Below are 11,205 nucleotides of genomic sequence, written 5' to 3'. Positions count from 1 at the left end.
TGGAAAATATCATGATAAATAAGTACTCAGACAAAAGTCTGCTCTCTAGAATTTATAAAGAACAAAAAAACACTAGGGCCCCAAAATATAAAGACCCAATCCAGAAATTTTCATCCGAGATGGACACACGCTTCTCACAGGATGAAATGAAGGAAGCTACAAAACACTCAACATCACTAGCTATCAACGAAATGCAAATTAAAACAACATTGAGATATCATCTTACCCCAGAATGAATGACTATCACAAAGAAATCACCCAACAGCAAAGGTTTCAGAGGCTGTGGGGAAAAAGGAAGGCTTTTCCACTGCTGGTGGAAATGTAGACTGGTGCAACCTTTATAGAAATCAGTGTGGAGTTCCTTAGAAAAGTGGGACTGGAAATCCCATTACAGCCAGCCATTCCTCTACGGGGAATTTTCCCAGAGGATCTGAAAACATGATATCATAGTGATATATGTGTGCCTATGTTTATGGAAGCACCATTTGTGATAGTGAAAACTTGGAAACAACCAAGATGCCCATCACCTGAGGAATGGATGAAAAAGTTGTGGTATTTTTACACAATGGAGTATTACTCAGCTATAAAAAATTATATACTCGAAGCCTTTGTATTGATGTGGATGCCACTTGTACATATACCTATAAGTGAAATAAACCAGACACACATGTGTAAATATGTTATAGTTTGCCTAGTATAAGAACTCAAAGAAGAAATACAAATATAAAAGTATAAAACAAGAAAAAGGAAAGCAGGTTCTCGAGGACTAACTAATCAAGAGAGGGAACAGAGAAGAGCTAGGGAACATGACAATGTCAAGCCATACATTTATATGTAGAACATGGGCAAGGCAATGATGCTGAGAATCTTCAGAAGAGTTTTGAATCTAGCAGTTAATTTGAATGATTCTCACCATGACTAACTATATATAGTGATACATGAGAAGTAAGCAACTGCACTGATGTTGTTAATCTGTAGTAGTAGTTTCATGCTGGGAGTGCCTATCATTCTGTTCTTCTGAATATGGGCTGCTTGTCATGGCATGCCAATTGTTGCTGTGCTGTCATTCAGGTAGATGTATTTTTTCACAAAGAAGGTCGTGGTGAATGAAGGCAAGAGACAGGAAAGGAATATTGTGGGACTGTCTTCCTTCAAGGTTGTATATGGTGAGATTTTTGGACTTATGAGTAAACATAAGAAGTATATAACTCATTATGCTCATTTTTTTTCCTTGTTCGTCTTTTTGACATAATTTTATTGGTAAACAAAGCAATGAGATGGTTTCAAATCAAATTGGTAGGACAGTTTCAAAAATTAACAAATTGCATACATTCTTCCTAGTGGTTTTTTGCTGTACAAGATGTGGAAATGATATCCTATTAACAAACGCCATTAGAATAAATCACTCTATTCATTAAGAGAATGTAACTATATATCCATTCTAAACATTTTAATGCACAGATACAAAATGGACATTCATCTGTATACAGTTGTTTTGTTAAGTTCCATTATTTGAATATTATATGTGTGTTAACTCTGTAAAATGTTCTCAAAGTGTCCAGCAGTCCTTAATAGTATTGTGTCTTCCGCTTCACTGACAATGTCAGAAATTGTTGACCTAAGTCTCCTACAGCACAACATAACACCAAGGCTTTATTTCTTATATTTCATTTTTATACTTTTCTGCTGGATGGTTAAGACAAAAGTAAAACAAGACATATGCAGCAAGATTTGTAGCTTTTGGGTATGATAAGGTCAGTGAAATCTACTAAGGATTTATCCTGAAATTCTGTATCTCAGATTGTAAAACCCTTGTCAGTTTAAGCTATGTGGAAGAGTCATAGCCATTGCTTGGCCAATGTGCTCTCTGTGAAAGCCTGAGAGAATGTTTATTTTCCATGTGATTCTCCTTAGTCACACTCTATATCATCAATCACTTTCCTCTTTGGCCCAATAATCTTTATCAAAAAATTTGGAACACTACTAAATTACATGATATAAGAGTACAAGTTCTCATATGTCCTGAGTCTTAATGACTTTAGAAGGCTAGGGACAAAATGTTGGCTTTCCTTGCAGCCCTCCTTTTTCTCTAACTTTGGTCTAAAAAGGTAGGTAATTAAACCTCCAGAAGACAAGCTTATTGTTATTACCATATGACTTAGGCTATTAAGCTTGACCTCACTATCTTTCTGCATATCAAACATCTTAAGCATAATAGGGAACAGGTATTTTTCATCAAGTATTGATATGTTGAACTATAAGTCCCTACATAATATGATAAAAACATTTTAAAATTAGAACATATTTTTAAAATAGGCATACAGAATTATATACTTCTTATGTTTACACATAAGTAAAAAACTCACCATATACAACCTTGAATCAGGACAGTCCCACAATATTCATTTTCCTGTCTATTGCTTTCATTCACCACCCCCTACTTTTTGAACAACCATCAACCCGAGAGACATCATAGTAGTAACTATCATACCATGACAAGCAGCACATATTTGGAAGACCAGAATGACAGACACTTCAAGGATGAACTAGTATTACAAATTACCATCTGCAGTGCACTAGCTTACTACACAGGTATCAGTATATATAGTTAGTCAGGGTCAGAATCTTTGTAATTAACTGCCAGATTAAAAATTCTTCTGGAGATTCTCAGGATCATTGCCTTGCCCATCATCTACATATAACTATATGGCTTGACCTATTCATGTTTCCTATCACTTCTCCTTTCCCTCACTTGATTAGTTAGTACTGAAGATACTGCTTTCCTTTTATTTTTATTATAATTTTTTATTTGTATTTCTACTTGTACTAGGGAAACTATACGATATTTTCACATGTGTGTCTGGTTTATTTCACTTATGAGTATACGTTCAACTGGCATCCACTTTAATAAAAAGGCTTCCAATTTATCATTCTTAATAGCTGAATAATACTCCATTGTGTAAAGGTACCACATTTTTTTCAACCATTCCTCAAGTGATGGGCATCTTGGTTGTTTCAAAGATTTGGCTATCAAAAATTGTGCTGCTATAGACATAGGCACACATATATCACTATGATATGATGTTTTCAGATCCTCTGGGAAAATTTCCAGTAGAGGAATAGCTGGTTTAAAGGGGATTTCCAATCCAAGTTTTCTAAATAGTCTCCATACTGATTTCCATAATGGTTGCACCAGTCTACATTCCCACCAGCAGTGGAGAAGGGTTCCTTTTTCCCCACAGCCTCTCCAACATTTGTTGTTGGGTGATTTCTTTATGATAGCCATTCTTTCTGGGTTGAGATGATATATCAATGTGGTTTTCATTTGCATTTCACGAATGGCTAGTGATGTGAACATTTTTTCATATATTTATTCGCTTCTTTAATTTCTTCCTCTGAGAAGTTTGTGTTCATCTTGGATGCCCATTTCTGGGTTGGGTCTTTAAATTTTGGGACCCTAGTGTTTTTTAGTTCTTTATAGATTCTAGAGAGCATACCTTTGCCTGAGTACTTATTTGTCATGATTTTTTCCAAATTCGTGGGTTGCCTTTTCACTTTGTTGGTAATTTCTTTTGACGTGAAAAAAACTTCTCAGTAAGAGCATATCCCAGTTGTTAATTCTTTCAGATGTTTCCTGTGCGATTTGATTTCTGTTCATGAAATCTTTGCCTATCTCTATGTCTTCAAGAGTTCCTCCCACTTTCTCTTTCAGGAGATTTAGTGTCTCTGCTTTAATGTTTAGATCTTTAATCCATTTTGACTTTAGTTTACTTCATGATGATAGACCTGAGTCATGCTTTAATTTTTGGTATGTAGATAGCCTGCTTTTCCAGCACCATTTGTTAAAGAGGCTATCTTTCTTCCAGTATTTTTGGCAACTTTGTCAAAAATAAGTTGGCTGAGTGTGTTTCTAGGGGCTTCAATGTCTTCTAATCTATTCCATTGACCTTAGGTCTATTTTTTTGCCAGTAACATGCTGACTTAGCACAGTAGACTTATGGTATAATTTCAAGTCAGGAATTTTAATGCCTCCTGCCTTGTCTTTATTGCCCAGAATTGCCTTTGCTCTTCTATGTCTTTTCTACTTCCAGATAAATTTTACGAATGATTTCTCTAGGTCTGTGGGGTATGTCCGTGGTAGTCTCATAGGGATTGCATTAAATCTGCACAGCAATTTTTGGAGTATGGCCATCTTCACAATGTTGGTTCTTAGTATCCAGGAGCATAGAATATGTTTCCATTTTCTGAAGTCCTCTACAATCTCTTTTTTTTAGAATACTGTGATTTTCCTTGAAAAGATCTTTGACTTTTTTAGTTTGATTAATTCCAAGGTATTTCATTTTCCTCGGTGCCATTGTAAAAGTTATTGTTTCTATAATTTCCCTTTCAGTGTGTTTGTTGCCTGTGTAGAGGAATGCTAATGTCTTTTGAATGTTGACTTTATAACCTGCTAGGCTAATGAATTTCTGTATTAATTAGTAGCTTCTTGGTGGAGTTTTGTGTATCTTCCAAGTAAAGTATCATGTCATTGGGCCTGGTGTAGGAGTGGGTTTCCTTTATGCTTATTTTTGAAGATATATTCTAATTTTTAATGTTTTTTCATTATATTCTATAGGGTCTGAAAGTTCAACATATCAATACTTGATGAAAAATACTTGTTCCATGTTACTCCTAAGATGTTTGACATTCAGACAGATAGTAAGGTTGAGCTTAACATTCTAGGTTGTATTGTAATAAAGATGAGCTTGTCTTCTGGATGTTTAACAACATAAGTTTGCACACCAAAATTAGAGAAAGAGAAGGCACACAGGGAAAGCCAAAATTTTGGCCCTAGCCTTCCAAGGTCACTTAAGACCTAGGACACATGAGGTCTTGTACTGTAACGTCATGTAACTCTTTTGTGTCCCAAATTTTCTGATCAAGGAGATTATGTAACCAAAGAGGAAAGTGATTGATAATGTAGAGTGTGCCTAAGGAGAGTCACATGGAGAGAAAAAATTCTCTCAGTCTTTCACAGAGAGCACATTGGCCAAGCAATGGCCGTGACTCAGCCACATGGCACACATTGACAAAGGTTCTGCAATATGAGGTACAGATTCTTGGATAAATCCTGAGAGGATTTCGCTGACTTTATCAGACCCAAAAGCTACAATTCTTGTTGCATAGGTCCTGCTTTTCCTTCGTCTTAACCATCCAGCAGATAAGTATAAAAACAAAGTATAATAAGTAAAGCCATGGTGTTATGTTGAGCTGTAGGAGACTCAGGTCAACAATTTCTGACATTGCCAGTGAAATGGAAGACCCAATACTACTATGGACCTCTGTACTCTTTTAGAATATTTTGCTGATTTTATACACCTTTAGTATTTAAATGATGGATCTTAAAAAATGTGTATAAAGATCAATATCCATTTTGTGTCTTTGCATTGAAAGTGGTTAGGATAGATATATAGTTACATTCTCTTAATGAATAGAGGGATTTGTTCTAATGTTGTTTGTAAATAGGATATCAAATCCACAACTTGTATAGCAATTAACCATTAGCAGCAATGTATGCAATGTGTTAATTATTGAAACTGTCCTACCAATTTGGTTTGAAACTGTCTCATTGCTATTTGATTCTCAATAAAATTATGCAAAAAACTATTTAAAACTGAAAAAAAAAGAAAACAAAATTTGGATATAAAGAGAAATGCAGAAAATGGAAAGTCAAAATCTATGAGATATGGGGACAATTCATAAAACTCATTTATTATTTATTATTATTATTATTATTATTATTATTATTATTATTAGTAGTAGTAGTAGTAGTAGTAGTAGTAGTAACTCTGATGTATAATTTGCCTGTTCATGGAATAAGTGCTGGATGAGACTTTTGGCTCTCTCTCCCATTTTTTATTTCAACCCTCTTTTTGCCCCACCCCCAGCCACCTGCATCAGTCCCTGTCTACCTGTGAAGCACTCTCTGTGGCCTTTGTTACCTCACCAAAGGCATCGCTCTAGTTACAGGGACCTGGCTTCAGGGACCAAACACAGTGGTGTGACAGTCTGCTTCAGGGTAGCTAACCTCTCTATCAGAGGCCTGTGAACAGGTATCATTCTGGCGGATAGTGGACTCGCAACCTCCCTGAGTAAAATCACAGGAGGAGGCCTCGATCCACAGGCATCTAGCAGTCCCAATGTGATGTCCAGCATCAGACACCAACTGTATCCTTCCACCCTCTTCACACCACGCAGACCTTCCCAGGAACTCCCACAATCGGAGAACCATTCCTCAATGCAAGAACCCATTTCTTTGGCCTTTGGCGGCATTCCTTGAAGTCCAACCACACGATGCCCTGGTCAGTGCCTCCAGACCTGTGCCATATTTGAGGTCCCAAGACCGGAAGAGAATGGCTCTGAAGTGGATTCAAAAGTATCTTTGTGGTCTCGCTCGCAATCCATCAACTCATTGCTCTGCTGGACCCATGGGTAATGACTTGTTCTTCTGTCAGGGGACCATAATGCGTACCAGTGACAGCCCCTACCAGGGAGGAGTTTTTCTTTTTTAATATCCATTTTCCTTCGGATTGCCCATTTACACCATCCAAGATAACGCTTACCACCCGAATTTTTCACCCGAGTATCAGTCGAAATGGAAACATCTGTCTAGATTTCAGGAGCTAGTGGTCACCAGCGCTCACAATTTGCAACGCACTGTTAACCATCTTTTCCATGTTGTGTGATCCCAATCCTGATGATTCTTTGATTTCTGAAATCACCAAACCCTACCTCAGGAACAGGAGAGAGTATGACCAAATTGCTAGAAAATGGACAAAGAAGTACACCATGTGAGACTTCCAACTCATAACTGTTTGGCCAAATAATAAAGGTAAAATTGTCAGTACAAATAAAAATAAATAGATAAATTAATAAATAAAAATAAAAAAATAAAAAACAGAATTATGTTAGCCAATGGTTTATTCATAAATGGCTTTTACCAGATTGAAGTAGAGGCCATCTATTCAAATTTTCTGTAGGATTTTGAACATGAATGAGTGTTGGACATTGTCTAAAGCCTTTTCTGCATCAATTCTGATGATCATGTGGTTTTTAGTTTTGGCACTGTTTATTCAGTGTATAACATTTATAGACTTTTGAATATTGAACCATCCTTCCATCCCTGGGATGAATCCTACCTGGTCATGGTGTATGATCTTCTAGATGATATGCTGTATTCCATTTGCTATGATTTTATTGAGAATTTTTGCATTTATGTTCATGATGGGCATTGGCCTATAGTTCTATTTTTTTAGTTGCTTCTTTACCTGGTTTTGGTATCAGTGTAATACTTGCCTCCACGAATGATCTTGGTAGGACTGCTTCCTTTTCAATTTTATTGTAGAGTTTGCACAGTATAGGGACTACATCTCTTGTAAATTTCTTGTAGAACTCAACTGTGAATCCATATGGACCTGGAATTTTTCTTGTTGGTGGGCTTTTTATTACATCTCCTATTTAATTAGCTGTTATTGGGCTATTGAGAGAGGTAATATCTTGTCGATTTAGTTGTGGTAATTTGTACCTTTCTCGGAATCTGTCCAATTCTTCTGTGTCTTCTATTCTGTGATAGTAAAGATTCTCAAAGTACCTATTGATAATCTTCTGAATTTCAACTGGGTCTGTGGTAATTACACACTTTTCATTCCTTGTTGCTTGTATTTGAATTATTTCTTTCCTCTTTTTCATAAGGGTAGCTAGGGGCTTATCAATTTTATTTAATCTTTCAAAGAACCAGCTTTTTGCTTAGTTAATTATTTAAACTGTTTTCTTCTTCTCAATTTAATTAATTTCTGCTCTAATCTTTATAATTTCTTCCCATCCTTAGGCTCTGGGTTTGGCTTGTTCTTCCTTTTCTAGTTGTTGGAGGTGCAGCAAGAGGAAGTTTAATTGTTCCCATTCTGTTTTCCTAATGTGTGAGTTCACAGCTATGAATTTCAATCTGAGTACTACTTTCATTGTATCCCATAAATTCCGATAAATTGTACTTGAATTTTCACTGAATTGTAGATATTATTGAGTTTCTTGTTTAATTTCATCTGTAACCCATTGATTGCTGAGTAGGGTGTTGTTTTGTTTTTTTTTTTTTAATTTACGTGTATTTAGGGAGTTTTTTTGGTTTCTTTTTTCGTTTGTTTCCAGTTTCATTGCACTGTTGTCAGATAATATGCATGGGATCATTTCTGTTTTGTTGCATATGCTTAAATATAACCTATGGACCATTATGTGGTCCATTTTGGAAAATGATCCATGTGCCGCTGAGAAAAATGTGTATTCAGCTGTGTTTGGGTGGAAAACTCTGAATATGTCTGCCAAGTCCATTTCTTTCAAGCTTTGGTTCAGTTCTGTTATTTCCTTGCTATTGTTTTCTCTAATTGACCTATCTTTTTGAGATAACGGGGTGTTAAGGTCTCCTGTTAAGATTGTGGTATTGGATATTGGATTTTTCATGTCCATTAAGATTTGCTTTATATAGTTGGGTGCTCCCGTGTTTGGTGAATACATATTTATGAGTGGTACCACTTCCTCTTGAATTTTTACACTAACCAGTATATAGTGGCCTTCTTTATTTCACTTGATCATTTTTGGTTTGAAGTTGAGACTGTCTGAGAATAGGTTTGCTACCCCTGCTTTTTTCTGAGGTGCTGGGGCGTGTAGTCTTTTTTTCCATTCTTTGACTTTCAGCCTGTGAATGTTTTTATGAGTTACCTGTGTTTCTTTTATGCAGCATATTGTTGGATTTTGTTTCCTAATCCACTGTGTCAGTCTATTTCTCTTAATTAGTAAATTGAGTACATTTACATGATGGTTATTATTGAGATATGTTGACTTACGATTGACATGTTGTTTACCTGTTGTTGTTTACTTCTTTTTTTCGTATTTAATTGTTTGCCCTATTTAGTTTCTTGTTTCTGATCTCTTATTGGAGTTTGGTCCGTTTCTACAATATATTTCAGGAGCCTTGTATGATTGGCTTGTTATCATGAAATTCTTCAGTTGTTTTTTTATGGAAGTATTTCCGTTCTCTATCGAACTTGAAAGAACGTTTTACAGGGTATAGTAGTCTGAGCTGGAATTTGTTTTCTTAGAGGACTTGATGTACTCTGCTTCATGCTCTTCTTCCCTTCATGGATTGTGAAGAGAAGTCGACTGAAATTCTGATGCATTTTCCTTTGAATGCGGTCTGCTTCTTTTCTCTAGTGGCTTTCAGTATATTATTCTTGTGCTGAATTTCTGGGATCTTGACTATTATATGGCTCCGTGTGTTTTTGATTGGGTTGAGATTACTTGGCATTCTATATGCTTTGGTTAGTGAAGTGTCAGATTGTTTCTTCATATTTGGGAATTTTTTTGCAAATACTTCTGCTCATATTTTTTAATGTCATTTGTATTGACTCATTGTTTTTCATTGCTATCTATTAATCTCACATTGTTCATCTTTGCATCATCTTGCAAGTAATTAATTATTTTTTTCTGCATCCTAGTTCTTTTTAAGAGATCTTTTCTTGAATTTTCACTAGCTGCACCAGCATCTTCAAGATCTGAAACTCTGTCTTCACTTTCACTCAACCGGTTTTGCAAGCTTGTGATTGAGAGTTTACGTTCCTCTATATCTCTTTGACTCTACTTCATGCGATCTATTTCATTCTTTTATTTCTAATTTAAGGAATCCATCATGTTTTTAATCTGTATTTTTTGACAATGTATTCTTTAGAAGCAGTTATTAATTCTTTTACTGCATAGTATTTTCAGATTTTGTTTCCTCCCTTTGTTTCTGTATTTGATTCTTTACTTGAGATGCTATGAGATCAGAGAATTCCTTTTTTATTTCAGAAAATAATTCCACTCTTAGTTCCCCTTTAACCTTTTGCTGTTGTTTTTTTTGCTTTCAGAGCTATTAATACATACATTTCACCTGAGCTAGTATACTCCACACTTGTTCTGGGTGGTCATTGTTTTTCATCCATATGTTTCTGCATTTGATTCTTTTTTTTTATTTATTTGAGAGAGAGAGAGAGAGAGAGAGAGAGAGAGTGTGGGGTGTGTGTGTGTGTGTGTGTGTGTGTGTGTGTGTGTGGCCAGCTCAGCCCACCAGGGGGCGGGGCTGGCTGGCATGTGGTGCTGGGGGATTGAACCGCGGTCCCTGATGCCTTGCCAAGCTTGTTCCAAGTAGGTGCTTTAGACCACTGAGCCATCTCTCCAGCCCCTGCATTTGATTCTTTACTGCAGACTCTATTAATTCCAGGATTTCTTTTTTCATTTCCAATCTGAGTTCCTCTATACCGTTCTGCAGTTGTTTCTTTATTTCAGAAGCTCTTGATTCATGGATTTTAACTGTGATTCCCAATTTGTTCCGTATTAGTATCCTCTGCACTTGTTATGGGTTGGCTTGGGGTCTCAGATTGTATTTTGCTCCTTCTCCTTGTCTTTTTGTATAGCACTGTCTTCTGACCTTTGTTGTAGTGCTTTGGTGCAGGTATAAACTTACCAAGTATTGAAATTCAGGTGTAGATCCACACAGTTTGAATTTATCCATTTGTGCCTGGCATGGGTCTGGCTGCTGTGCTCACCATCTTCCTGCTGCCACCCTTGGGAGTGAACCTGCTGTGTCTCTCTGGCAAGATGTTCTGCTCCTAGACTAGCTGGGAGTTTCTGTCCCCCACTCTCTCTGAATGGTCTGCAGCTGCAGAGTTTCACCCCAGGTGGGTAGTCCAGGCCTGAGCTGAATCTGAATGTGACAAGTTGGAGTAAATGGGAGATTAAGCTCTCCCAAACACTCTCCGTGCCTGGAATAGGGCTGGATCTGGGAGTTCCAAGAATGTGGCAGAAGTTCTCACTCACTGGGCGGGAATGCGGGGACTTTTGAGTGGTGCAGGTGGGTCCCACGGGGTTGGAAGATGGTCTCACCACGCTGTACCTGGGTTTGGACTGGAAGATCTCCCACACACTCCGTTTTATTCATTTTAATGAGAAACAAAAATAAAATAACTATGAGACAGTTTCAAAACAAGTTATTAGGAAAATTAAAATAATTAATACATTGCATATTGTTTTCTTCATAGTAGTTATTAAGAGGACAAGATTCATACATGACATCTTATTTTAACAATATTAGTACAAAGTTTTCTTCTCATTAAACTAAGAGAAAGTTGCTGAATATCTATC

The sequence above is a fragment of the Octodon degus genome, unplaced genomic scaffold (genome assembly GCF_000260255.1).
Source record: "Octodon degus isolate 3935 unplaced genomic scaffold, OctDeg1.0 scaffold00371, whole genome shotgun sequence".
Lineage (NCBI taxonomy): Eukaryota > Metazoa > Chordata > Mammalia > Rodentia > Octodontidae > Octodon > Octodon degus.
The sequence above is the reverse complement of the archived record's forward strand: the minus strand, read 5'-3'. Positions refer to the sequence as shown.